Source organism: Marmota monax, unplaced genomic scaffold (genome assembly GCF_021218885.2).
Source record: "Marmota monax isolate L192 unplaced genomic scaffold, Marmota_monax_Labrador192_F-V1.1 WCK01_AAM20220418_F8-fsc00044, whole genome shotgun sequence".
NCBI classification, from domain to species: Eukaryota; Metazoa; Chordata; class Mammalia; order Rodentia; family Sciuridae; genus Marmota; species Marmota monax.
The window spans coordinates 16754867-16768125 of NW_026695198.1; positions in this window are offsets into that span (position 1 = coordinate 16754867).

Here is a 13259-nt window from a genome sequence, read left to right on the forward strand (position 1 = left end):
TCTCGCTGGTATGGAGATCTCTTTGCAGTGCTCCACAGACATAGGCTTAGTTCATTAAATACTAAATACTGTATTAATAATTGACTTCCTTGAAAACAAATTGGCCCCAGTGCTCTGTGTTGTGTTTTAATTTTCCTTGTAGAGTCACCAAAATCATAGAAAGCTTCTTGTACAGGGTATTTTAACCAAGTAATCACGGTTATTACTGAAAACAACAATTTTGACGCATTTTTGCTAGTTTCCAGGGACCCATGAAAAATTCCCTTTTTTTTCTTTTGCAAGACTATTCATTTCATTTAGTTTTTAAAGGCTATATCTATGCTGTCTCAACTACAACATCTCTGCAGCCCAAACAGAGCCTGCATTTTTTTTTGTAAATATAAAAAAATCAAAACATTATCCTTTTAGCATAATTTATGGGACAATTGTCTGCAATTGGATTCAACATTTTTTTAATGTAATTTTCAATTCTTAATTTATATTTAAACTGTAAGAATAAGGATAAAATGAAGAAATCAAAATACAAACATGAAGTCAAATAAGGCCAGTAAAATAAGGCAAACTTTTAAAAACAAGTCACTCTCAATATGACCCACTTGGATTCCTATTGGGAAGCTTAATATAATATGCTAACGATGATGATTTTTATCTAGTGACTACCATGTAATCAACTTTATGCTAGGCACACTGTTGAAACAACAAGAAGCCTATTAGGTAGTTGCTATTACCTCGATTTTTAAGATGAGTACTCTTGAGTTTCAGTGGACTTCAATTTTCTAAATGCCAAAATCAGGACTTAATTTATGTGTTGATCTCAGTTTCTTCTGTGTCATGTTGTTTCCTCTCTCTGACAAGAGTTATATTTACTGAGCATCTACAGTATGTGCCAGGCACACATAGTGTTTATAATCTCTATAGCAATTCTAGGATAGCTACTTTAACCTGCATTTTACAGGAAAAAGAAATTTAGATGTAGAGAGAGATCCATATTTTTTTTTTGTCTAGATATGCATAATTAGGAAGAGTCAAACCATGTTTTCCAAGCTGGGTTCACCTGACACCAAAATTTGAGTTTCTCTCCTTTGCCATTATGGCCATATTGGGGATCAATAGTAGATCAGCAAGGAAGAAGCAAGCATCTCTCAAGATTGACATTGCATAGACTTCATTACTAGTAATAAATTAAGGCACTAAGAATTAACTTTTTAATTTCATGCTTTTAACAAATTAAATAGAAAAGCTTTGTAAGTTATATGGATAGGTCAAAATGTACCCAATATCTTAAGGATGCCTAAAATGCTCAAATATTTTATTTTTCTACCACTTCTGTTAATCTTTGTGACCTGTTAACAAAGGTCACTGTCTAATTAGATATAAGGTAACTTGCTTAACATCTCAATGAGGAAAGTCAATTTCAAACCTGAGGTCTTGACTCACAAGTCCAATTGATTCCAGAGTATAAGTAATCTTCTCTATTAATAGTCTTCTGTATTTTAAGAATAAATATACATAATTAATACTCTAAAATATAGAAATAAACCTCCTTTAGTATGTATGTTTTAAAGAAGCTATGTCATAGGATTATATTTTCATACTCTGAGGATATTATTAATGCCATGATTCTGTTTTCTTATTTTATCCTCACATGAAGCCTTGTGGTGCTATGGAGCACTCAGGGATGAGGGTGGAATTTATAGAATGTGAAGTCTCTTCATATAAATGTATAGTATTCTAGCTAAATTATGTCAGATCCTCTCTCATTTCCCAAGCCTGTGCCTCAGTGTTAGAATGGGCAGCTCTTCACAGTTCAAAGTGATGATCGTGATGTATACAGAACCACGTTGAGATGGTGAGATCCCCATGGTGTGGTAGTGAGCAGCCCTTAAATCAGGCCATCCCAGTGTTGACCAGTGGTCATCTCATTGCATTTTCGGATTAATACCAATAATATCTGGTATTATTATATTAAGCTTCCCAATGGGAATCTAAGTGAAAAACATTTACAGTGATTTCTTTTTAAAAATTCACTTTACTATTTATTTTACTGACCAAATTTGTCTTTAGTTCACCACTCAAGTACTCCATGGTGAGGCCTATGGCTTTGGTTTCTGCTACTCTTTTCCACCTTCGTTTGCTAAGCTCAGGCCTTGTCCTGGAGCACACTCACCGAGTAACTGGACCTGTACTCTACAGCTGAATCTGGTGCCCACCTCCTGCTGATTCTCATTCGTGAGCCAAACACGCTGGTTGTTGTGACTTTGCTGCCATTTTTATAAACTGCAATTCCACTAGCCTCAGTTGTGACTAAAAGTTTGCAACATCCCTTGCACACTTTCTTTGGCCACTAAGTAAAACCTCCATAGTTACCTATCAAGCCTGTTCAGTTCTGGTGAGCCTCATTCACCATCTCTGCCCAAGTTTGCCCCAGTGGCACATCATATCCCAGTCTTGGGATAGAGAAATAATATTGCCAGTTCTACTTGATCAGCCCTGGGCAACTATACCACCAGAATGAGTCCCACTGTAGATATTTCTTTGTGTGTGAATTTATATCTTTATATCTGTTCTCTAGCCTGACGGCATTTTGTATATACTGCACAGGGATATTTTTAGTAATAATATCATTTAAAAAATTTTATTGGTGCATATTTGTTATTACAGAATAGTGGTTTTCATTGTAGCATATTTTAAAAATACTATTCATTTTCCTTTTTTTCTGGAGCTTCAGTTTTTCCCGGATGCATTTGTTAAAATGAGAATGAACCAGTTAAAAATCTCTGAAGAGAAACTCTCCTTTTTGAGCCTGAGGTAGCAGCCTAGTTCTTTAGTCATACTCCCATGAAAGAAACTTGCATCCAACGACTGAGTACATAACAGCAGACACCCAAGAGAATTATGACGAGGCTGCCAATTCTAAGAAGGTGTGAGTGTGTTACTGCCCCTCCAAGCTAGAGCTCAATCAACAAAAATCGTCTTTCTCTGACTTCACAGAACTTGTATGGCTGGCAGTATTCTATTTATTTAATTAACTTTCAGTTAGTATTCCTCAGGGGTAGATAGAGATGAAAACCTGAAAGTTGTCTTGCAAGATGTAAACAATTCCTGGCACATAGATTTAAACAGAAGAACATAACTTTATTATTTTAAAACTTTAGCTATCGGTTCACAAGCTGCCTCACCAAACAAACCCACAGCTGATTGACCACCCATTATGTTACAGGGCATCTCATTAACTGCTGAGAAGAACCTGTGCCTTGGCCTTGAGGATCAAAGTTATGCTGATTTGAAACACAATCCACCAAAGAAAAGTCAATTTTAAATTGTAATGATGATACAACTTAATACAGTGCATTTGTTTTCCCAGTTGGATTGCAAACCTCTGAAAGGATGAATTTCTATCTTGTATTTTTTTTTTAATTTTGAAACCCTGCTATCTCAAATGCCACATACAATATTTTACCCATACTAGAGATAACATTTCACTTGTGTATGCAACTAGCAATCTTTAAATTGCCTTATAGAGAATATTTTCTAGAAAACTTCAGGATTGCTATAAATTCTAGGGTTGATCTTAGAGTTTGGTGAGTTAGAGATCAACTCACTTTATTATAATTCAATTCCAAATGCATACTTTGCTCACTATGCTCATATTATTTATTACATGGACACTTATATATTATGTATGTGAATAGGAGGAAATTTTTATAAAAGTATAAGTTTTTACAATTAGCACTTCCTTCTGTATAAGATTTGAAGGAAAATATATGACCAAATAGTAAAATAAAGAGAAACAGGCCAGGGAGAAAATATCTGGCTGAGCTTTCTGAAGGTCAAATTGTAAAAGAAGGCACCATTGTACAGCTCTCATAATTCAGGAAGAGAAACTGCCCATTTTAAGAGAATGAAAGAAGACTTTCCCAGAATGCTATGTTCTCAGTGTTTGCATTATCTTTTTTTGCAATCCTAACCCCCAAGATTATAGAATTAGGAGGTGCGACTTCTTGGAGGGAGCTAGGATCCTCAACTCAGTCATGGGATGCACATCCTAAGACACTTTTTATATCTACCTGAACAAGATGCACCCTTCCTTTGGATAAGCTTACACTAAATCAATGTTTTGTTGAATCTTTGAACAATGAATTTATTTAGTTTTCTTTGGAATAGTCACTTAGGACATTTTGTTGATTCTTATTATCTAGTCACTTTCATATTATTCCCTGGTAAAATAATTTTCTAGCTTTCTAACAATTCCTGTGGCCTGTCTGTTCAGTATTTTGGGTATGGTCTGTAAGATAGATAACCTATAGAAAGAAGGCATGGGAATGCCTGAAAATTCATCCCTGAATCAGCCCCAGGGCCTGAGGATTTCACAGGTCCTCAAATCAGTGAACATTGGTGAGCTTGGCCTTGGGTCACTTTTTTCAAACCTTTTTGAGGTCTTTCTCCTTAGTCTAGTTTTTTTATGTGCCTAGAATCAAGAGATTTCATCCAGTCTCCAGTCAGTTGTGATGGGCCTTTGGCCAATATCTGGAGGCACAAGGCGTTATCTGAATCACTACAGTTCCGATGAAGTCTTCTCCATCTAAAATTCTGCCTCTTTCAGGTCAAACAGTCTGCTTCCTGTAGGTCTTTTCACAATGATTCTAACGGATATTCTTATTTCTTTAAGAAGCACTACACCATCGGGGACTATTTAGAAATTCAGTGTTTACTTTTGCAGGTTTTTTTAAAAATTGATTTTATTTTTTTAAATACATGACAGCAGAATGCATTACAATTCTTATTACACATACAGAGCACAGTTTTTCATATCTTTGTATATAAAGTATGTTCACACCAATTCATGTCTTTATACATGTACTTTTTTGTATTACAATTCTCATTAAACATATATACCACAATTTTTCATATCTGTATATAAAGTATGTTGATTAAATTAAAATTAGAATAAAAAACACTGAGGGGGTTGTCTTAGATTATTTATCAGATGAGACATATCTTTCTGTATTAGTCTATCTTATGTTGCTATAACAAAATACTTGAGGCTGGGTACTTCATAAAGAGATTATTTAACTCATGGTTCTGGAAATTTAAGAACATGTCACCAGCATCTGCTTAACTTTGAGGTGCCATGGCAGATGGCATCACAATGGTAGAGCAGACAGAAGAGATCACATAGCAAGACAGGATGCAAGGGAGAAAGCTGAGCAACTGAACTTGCTTTATAATGAGCCACTGCCATGAGAACTAATCCACTTTGAAATTTCTGCATTAGTCTTCTCCAAGGGCATGTCCCCATGACTTAACCACACCCTACTGTCTCCACCACCTCAACTCAACCAAACTGGAGACCAAGATTCTAGCACATGAAGTTTGGGGTACACAGTAAAATCACATACAGATTATAGCACCATCCCTTTGGTAATTTCTTCATTCTTATTATGTAGTTATTATTTTTTTACTTCAGGGAATAATAAATGTTGGCTTTTTAATTGTAAAAACTGAATATGATTGTCATGAGCTCAAGTTGTGTCTAAATCAGCTGGAAAGCCATTCTCATTTGTATTTATGTCAGACTGGTCTTCTACATCTAAATCGTCTTCCCTTTTCTTTCAGAGGAAATACAATTAACTTTTGAATATCAACTTTCTACCCTGCCACCTTGCTATACTTTTATTAATTTCAAGAACTTTTGTTGTTGTTGACCTTTTGGGATTTTCTACTTAGACAACTGATGTCATAGCAACATTTTTATATTTTTATGGAGCTGCCTCCTTCTCATTTATTTTATATTTTTTTCCCTCTTGGGAGATATTAAAGAGTAATAGAAAAAAAGTATTAAGAATATTCAGAATAAATAGAATAAAATGTTCAACAGAAAGTAAAAATAAGTTATCACATAGTATTTCTCTTTGTGGACAAAGAAATGTTTGTAGCTACTGTTACTGTAATGACAAGAAAAAGAAAAATTTTAGTTCTAAGAAAAAAAAACATTTGGCATGATTCAAAGACATTTAAAATTTAGCTCATTAGAATCATATCAGCACATTACATTTCTCATGATGTAGCCTTCTTCACTATCCTAGATGAGTTTTATGAGTTAAGTGCTTCTGGGGCTGGAATGTACTCAGTGGTAGACTGCTTGCCAAGCATGTGTAAGGCCCTGTGTTTAATCCTAAATCCTGGCAGCCGAGGGTGGGGGAGATGACATTGGTTCCATAGCTTGTTTAAAATTAAAAATTATATCTGTAAAAGCTGATTTCAACTGCATGGAATGAGGATATGAATAATTTTTTAAAAAGTTTTATGAAAGTCTTAAAGTGCTATAAATCCTATAACTCAATGTTTTAATAAAACCAGTAATTTCAAGACACCTATTCATTTGTCTAAGGTTTTAGATTTAGTCAATATATATTTGAAATTCCACATAACTTCTAAATAAGAAACAGATCTAAGTACCAGTTTGCTGAACATAATTTTTATTTGCTTTCTTAAAATGTCAATAGTTTATCAAAATATGCAAATAATTCAGATAATGGCACATATGTCCATTTTGATCTCTTAAGTGCTCATGTAAGATAATAGCTAAATAATTTTATGATTTTTTTTTTTTTGCCCTGATTTTCTATGTGTCCGGGGGAGGGGGATAAGATTAGAGTACAAACTCCTTTGCTTGACCTTTTGGTGTACTGTAAAGCAAGTAGAACACCCATGAGGGGAAAGACAAATTTTGGGATTTTTTTATTGCCTTGGTTTTATTATATATACCTCTGGCTTCAAGACTCACTACAAGGCCTGATATTCATTTTTCTCTGGTATTTGTGTTGCTGGTGGGTACCCTTTATCCAAAGCTTTAAATGGTATTACATAGTCATTGTAATGGAAGATGACTCAAGAACTCACCCTACAATAAAAAGAGTTAACTTTTTTTCAGGAATGAACTAAGATTTCTGGATACCTTTCTGCTCTGGATCAGCTTAATATTGGCTGTAGATTTAAACACACACACACACACACACACAACAACAACAACAAAAAACCTGTCTCCATGGCCAGTTTTGTATTCCTTTGGTCAAAAGGGATGACCGAAAAAGAAAAATAGCTCTGACAGCAGAACACTAGAACTGACCTGTAACTAACTCGCCTGTCATTCACAGCTAGGCTCTGGAATTCTCCAGTTAAACAATTGCACAGAATACCAATTTCAGATAATGCCACTTGCATGGCTGTGAAAGATCAAGACAAAAACAAGAGCATACCTCCATAACTTCTGCACACAAATAGTGAAAACATTTCAGACTCTTAATATGATCAAACATCCCCCATCATGGCTAATATGTGATTACTCATTTTTAACTTTTTGTTTGGTTTTTATTCATTATAGTTATACCTAATGGTGGGGTTCATTTTGATATAATCATACATCCATAGAATATAATTGACTCCATTTCAGTCTGGAGTACTTCTTTCCCTTCTTCCCTCCCTCCTCCTTTTCCCCTTCCTCTACTCTTTGATTTCCCTTCTATTCATTTTATTTAACTTGTGCTTTATAGGTATACATAAAGGCAAAATTCACTGTAGTATATTCATAAATATACACAACATAAGTTGGTCAACTTCATTCTGCCCTTCTAACTTTTCCTGCCCTCTTTCTTTCTTCTCTATTCCCTTCCTATGTTCCACTGATCTCCCTTCTATTTTCATGGTATCCTCCCTTTTAAAAAATTATTTTGGTCTAGCTTTTGCATATTAAAGAAAACAGTTGACCCTTGATTTTCTAAGTCTGGCTTATTTCATATTTAGTATGTTGTTCTCCAGGTCTATCCTTTTTTTTTAAAGCAAATACCATAATTTCATTATAACTGAATAAAAACTCCATTGTATGTGTGTCTATATACCACATTTTTCTTTATCCATTCATCTGTTGATGAGCACCTGGGCTGGTTCGATAATTTGGCTATTGTGAATGGTGTTGCTATACACATTGATGTCCCTATATTACTATAGTATGCTTATTTTCGTTCTTTTGGATAAATACCAAAGAAAGTAGTAGCTGGATCATATGGTGGTTCAATTCCTAGTCTTTTTTTTTTTTTTTTCAGTTTTAGAAACTTATTGTCACTGTGAGTATGACATGAATAAGAGGAAATAGAGTATGTGGATCTTGCTCTCATGAAATTTACAAATGATCAAGAAGATCATACAAATGTCAAATGGTGTTACAGCAATTATGATTCGATTCTTAGTCTTTTGAAGAAACTTCATACTGCTTTCCCGAGTGGTTGTACTAAGTTGTAGTCCCATTGACAATGTACAAGTGCACATTTTCCCCCAATCTTGATGATTGCCATTCTAACTAGAGGGAGATGTGGTCTCAATGTTTGGATTTGCATTTATTTCCTTAATTGCTAAGGAGGCTGCACATTTTTCATATGTTTGTTGGCCACTTGAAAAATTTAAGTTTAGTCCTTTTGCCCATTTATTGATTGCATTATTTGGCATTTTTTTGAGTTCTTTATATATTCTAGATATTAATCCGCTGTCAGAAGAATAACTTCCAACTATAGGATCTCTTTGCACATTCTAGTTTCCTTTGGTGTGCAGAAACTTTTTAATTGGATGCCATCCCACTTATTGATTCTTGATTTTATTTCTTGAGCTCTAGGGGTCTTGTAAGGAAGTCAGTACCTGCACCAATACATTGGAGTATTAAGCCTATATTTTCATTTGGCAATTGCAAAGTTTCTGGTCTAATCTCTAGGTCTTTGATCCACTTTGAGTTGATTTTGTGCAGGGTAAAAGATAGAAACTTAGTTTCTTTCTTCTACATATGAATATTGACTTTTCTCATCACCGTTTATAAAAAGGCTATCTCTTTCCAATATGTGATTTTGGTACCCTTATTGGGTATCAGATGACTGTATCTATGTGGGTTTCATCTTTTGTCAGATGAATATGTCATCTGATCCACATATTCTATTTTACTCCTTTAGTCTTCAAGTCTGTTTTAATGCCCATGCCATGCTATGTTACTATTGTTCTGTAGTATCATTTGAGATCTACTTTTGTGATGCCTCCAGCATTGCTCATCTTGCTCAGTATTCTTTGGCCATTCTGGATATTTTTATTGTTACAAATGAATGTTGACCATTTTTTCTCATTCTGTGAAGAATGTCATTGCTATTTTGATGGAGACTGCATTAAATCTACATAACACTTTTGATAGTATGGCCATTTTGACAATATTGATTCTGTCCATCCAAGAACATGGGAGGTCTTTCCATCTTCTAAGTTCATCTTCAATTTCTTTATTCAGTTTTCTGTAGTTTTCACTGCAGAAGTCTTTAACCTCCTTGGCTGGATTTATTCTTAACATTTTTGTTTATTTGTTTGAGGTTACTGTAAATGGGATTTCCTAGTAGATTCATTATTGGAGTATAGGAAAGTGATAGATTTGTGAGTGTTGACTTGTATTCTGCTACTTTGCTGAATTAATTTATGAGCTATAGTAGTCTTCTGGTATAGTTTTTTGGGTCTTCTAAATATGGGATTATATTGTCAGCAAGCAGAGATAATTTGAGCTCTTCTTTCCTACTCATATCCCTTTAATTTCCTTCTCTTGCCTGTTCACTTTGGATACAGTTTCAAAGACTATATTGGATAAGAGTGGTGAAAGTGGGCATCCTTATCTTGTTCCTGTTTTCAGAGGAAACGCTTTCAGTTTCCCCCCCACCCCCACTCAATATAATGTAGCCTTTGGGTTTGTTATACATAGCCTTTATAATGTTGAGGTAAGCTCCTTCTATTCATCATTTCTCCAGAATTCTTAACATAAATGGATGCTAGATTTTGTCAGTGATTTTTTTTTTCTGCATCCATTGAGATGATCATGTTGTTATTATCCTTAATTATATTTATGTGGTGAACTACATTTATTGGTTTGCATTTGAACCAACCTTGTATCCTTGGGATGAAACCCACTTTATCATGGTGTACTATCTTCTTAATGTGGTCTTGAATGCAGTTTGCCAATATTTTATTAAGAACTCAGACAGCAAAAATTCTTAAGTATATTGGTTTGAAGTTTTCTTTCCTCAATATGCCTTTGTCTGATTTTTGGTATCAAGGTGATCCTGCCTTCAAGAAGTGATTTGAAAGAATATTTACTCCCTTTCTGTTCTTTAGAAAAATTTGGGTAGTATTGGCATTAGTTCTTCCTTGAAGGTCTGGAAGAACTCAACTGAGAATTCATCTGGTCCTGGACTTTTCTTTGTTGGAAGGCTTATTAATTGCTGCTTCAGTCTCATTGCTTAATATTGGTCTGTTTTCTATATCCTCATGGTTCAATTTGGGAAGGTCATATGTGTCTAGATATTTGTAAATATCTTCTAGATTTTCAGGTTTATTAGACTATAATTTTAAAAATAGTTTCTAATGATCCTCTGAATTTCAGAGGTGTTCGAGGTGATATGTCTTTTCCCATCTCTAATTTTGTTGATTCGGGTCTTCTGTCTTTTGGTCAGTTTGGCTAAGGTTTGTCTATTTTGTTTTTCTTTTCAAAGAACTAACTATTTGTTACATTGACCCTTTGTATATTTAAATTCTCAATTTCATTAATTTTGCTTCTGATTTTAATTATTTCCTGTCTTCTACTGATTTTGGAATTATTCTTCTAGGGTCCTGATGTGTAAAATTAGATTATTTGGGATCTTTCAATTTTTTTGATGTGGGCACTCAATGCTATAATCTTGCCTCTTAGAATTCCTTCATACTATTCTAAAGATATTGATATGTTGTATCTATGTTCTCATCGGTTTCTAAGAATTTTTCAGTTTTCCCCAATTTCTTCTATGTTTCATTCCTCATTTAAAGGTGTATTATTTAATCTCCAGGTGTTAACGATGGTTTGTTTTTTTAAGTTCTGCTTGAGGTCTACTTTGTCTAAGAGTAGCTACACTTGCCTGCTTTTGGTCTCCATTTGCATAATATCATTTTCAAACCTTTCACTTTCAGTTTGTGGATGTCTTTGCTTGTAAGGCGAGTCTCTTATAAGCAACATGTGGTTGGGTCCTATTTTGTTATCCATTCTGACAATATATGTCTTGTGGTTGAAGAGTTTAGACCAATTATACTCAGTTGTTATAGAGAGACATAATTTTCCCATGTTCATATATGAAAACAACACTGTGATTCCCATCATCATGTACATCCATAAGAATGGGACTCTAACTGTAATAAATTATATTCCATTTCATTATATCAAAACGAATTCTGCTGTCCTGTCTAACTAAAAAGAGCCAATAATAATAATAATAATAATAAAAACTTCTAAAAATACAGATTTGGAATTTAGAAGTCTAATCTGGAGAAAGACCTATAGGGGTCAGAAATGAAGATGAAGTTTTTCATGAGAAGATGGTAAAGTGAGTAGAAGGCTAATAAGATCTGGAATTTGGAAGAATTCCATTAGTAAAGGGGAAGATCAGATGAAGAACATTCAGACAGACAAGAGAACTAGGAGATAAAAGAATACCCAAGACATTATGAAACATAGTAAATACATAATATTTCCTGAATGGATAAATAAGGATTATAATTTCCAGTTACATTTTTTTCCCTCTCAAAATATCTTTTTCTATGTTAGGTAAAATTTCCTCTGTTGCTATTTTCTGCTTCAATTGGTTAATCTAAAAATCTTACCATGATCTCAGATTTCCATTCTCTTAAAAATACTAGCAAAGTAAATATACTCAATCCTATTTGTAGTTCGTAAATTACTTTGCTAACATTTTAATGCCTGAGTAGTCTAGTGGCCCTAGAATATTTAGAATACATAAACAAAGAAACAGGAAATAGTTAACTGCTGTTTCTGCAGCAGCTCAGTAAATTAGAATAATCAGATGCATCTTGGGTAAACGCATGTGCACATAGCTGTAAACAGTAATCTCCATTCTCTTAAAAGCATAAATCACTTATTGCAACAATCCATAATCATTCTCATTTCAACTTCTAGATGAGAATAAGTTATAATGAGAGAATTCATATTTTCTAATTAGTTTTTTTTTTTTTTTAAAGCAGAGAATGGTGAATTACTAGAAAGGGGAGAAAATTTTGTCAATTAATTGAAGAAAAAGAACTTAAAACATGTCCAAATAAAGATTAAAAAGTTTCAGGCATGCAGGGAAGTCCACAAAGCACATCATTTTTTTTTTTCTCAGAATCCAACAGAACTTTGTATAATAGAGGCAGAGGTTAGATAGTACCATGAGTTGCTGTGGAAGAAGAATTTGGTGGGTTGGCCACACTTTGAAAAGGCCTCCATTCTGGGTATGTGCCAGGTTTCCCCAGCACCCAGTACACACAATTACTGCATTTGCATGTGTAAATTGGGTAATGGCGTGCCTAACTATCAGATTTGTATGTGAAAATGCTATCAGCATATGCACTATTGGTTGTGTGCCCACGAAAAAGGGGTCTTTTAATGGGGTTGCATTAGTTGGGGAGGAAAATTTCTAAGAAGTTGAGAACATGTCCTACATGCCTGGATCCAGTGTAGATGCCCCTATGGATAATTGGCACCCTCGATAATTACTTTGTTGTTGTATATTCTCTCAGATTCTATCTAGGGGAGGAAATTCATCAGAGGATCATTTGACCAACTCTAATTAGCACAGAGTAAAATTATACCCAAGTTACTCTTGGAAGTGCCTATCTGAGCCAAATGAACAGACTGCAGCACAACCAATCCATTCATCTTGGCCATCTTAACAATCAACATGGATCTCTACAAAACTGACTCCTCGGTCTCTCTCTCTCATTTTTTTTTTTTTTTCTTAAGGCACAACATTCCTCAAACATCCTTTTGTCACACCATTTTGCTTCTCTAAAGACTTTAGTGTTTCTCAATTGCCTCTTAAAAGGAATAGACAAAACTGTCACCCTGCAAAAATAAGAAATCTTAATGATCATTCATTCAATCTACCTTAGTGGATTTCTTTTTTGAATTTCCCATGCTTATTTATTAATATCTTAGCATCAATAGTCTGTCTTAGCATTTGCTCCAGAATAATAATACTCATGTTTCCTAAGTCAAAGCCAGTATACATGATGGGAACATAATGGAACTAAATATCTCAAACTGGAATTCGCTTAAAAAAAAAAAAAAAAAAGATCTGGGATATTCGCTTTGTGACAGCCAAAAGGTGACTTATTCTGGTGTAGCTTCCTTCTCTGATGATCCTTACTTCCACTGCTGTCCC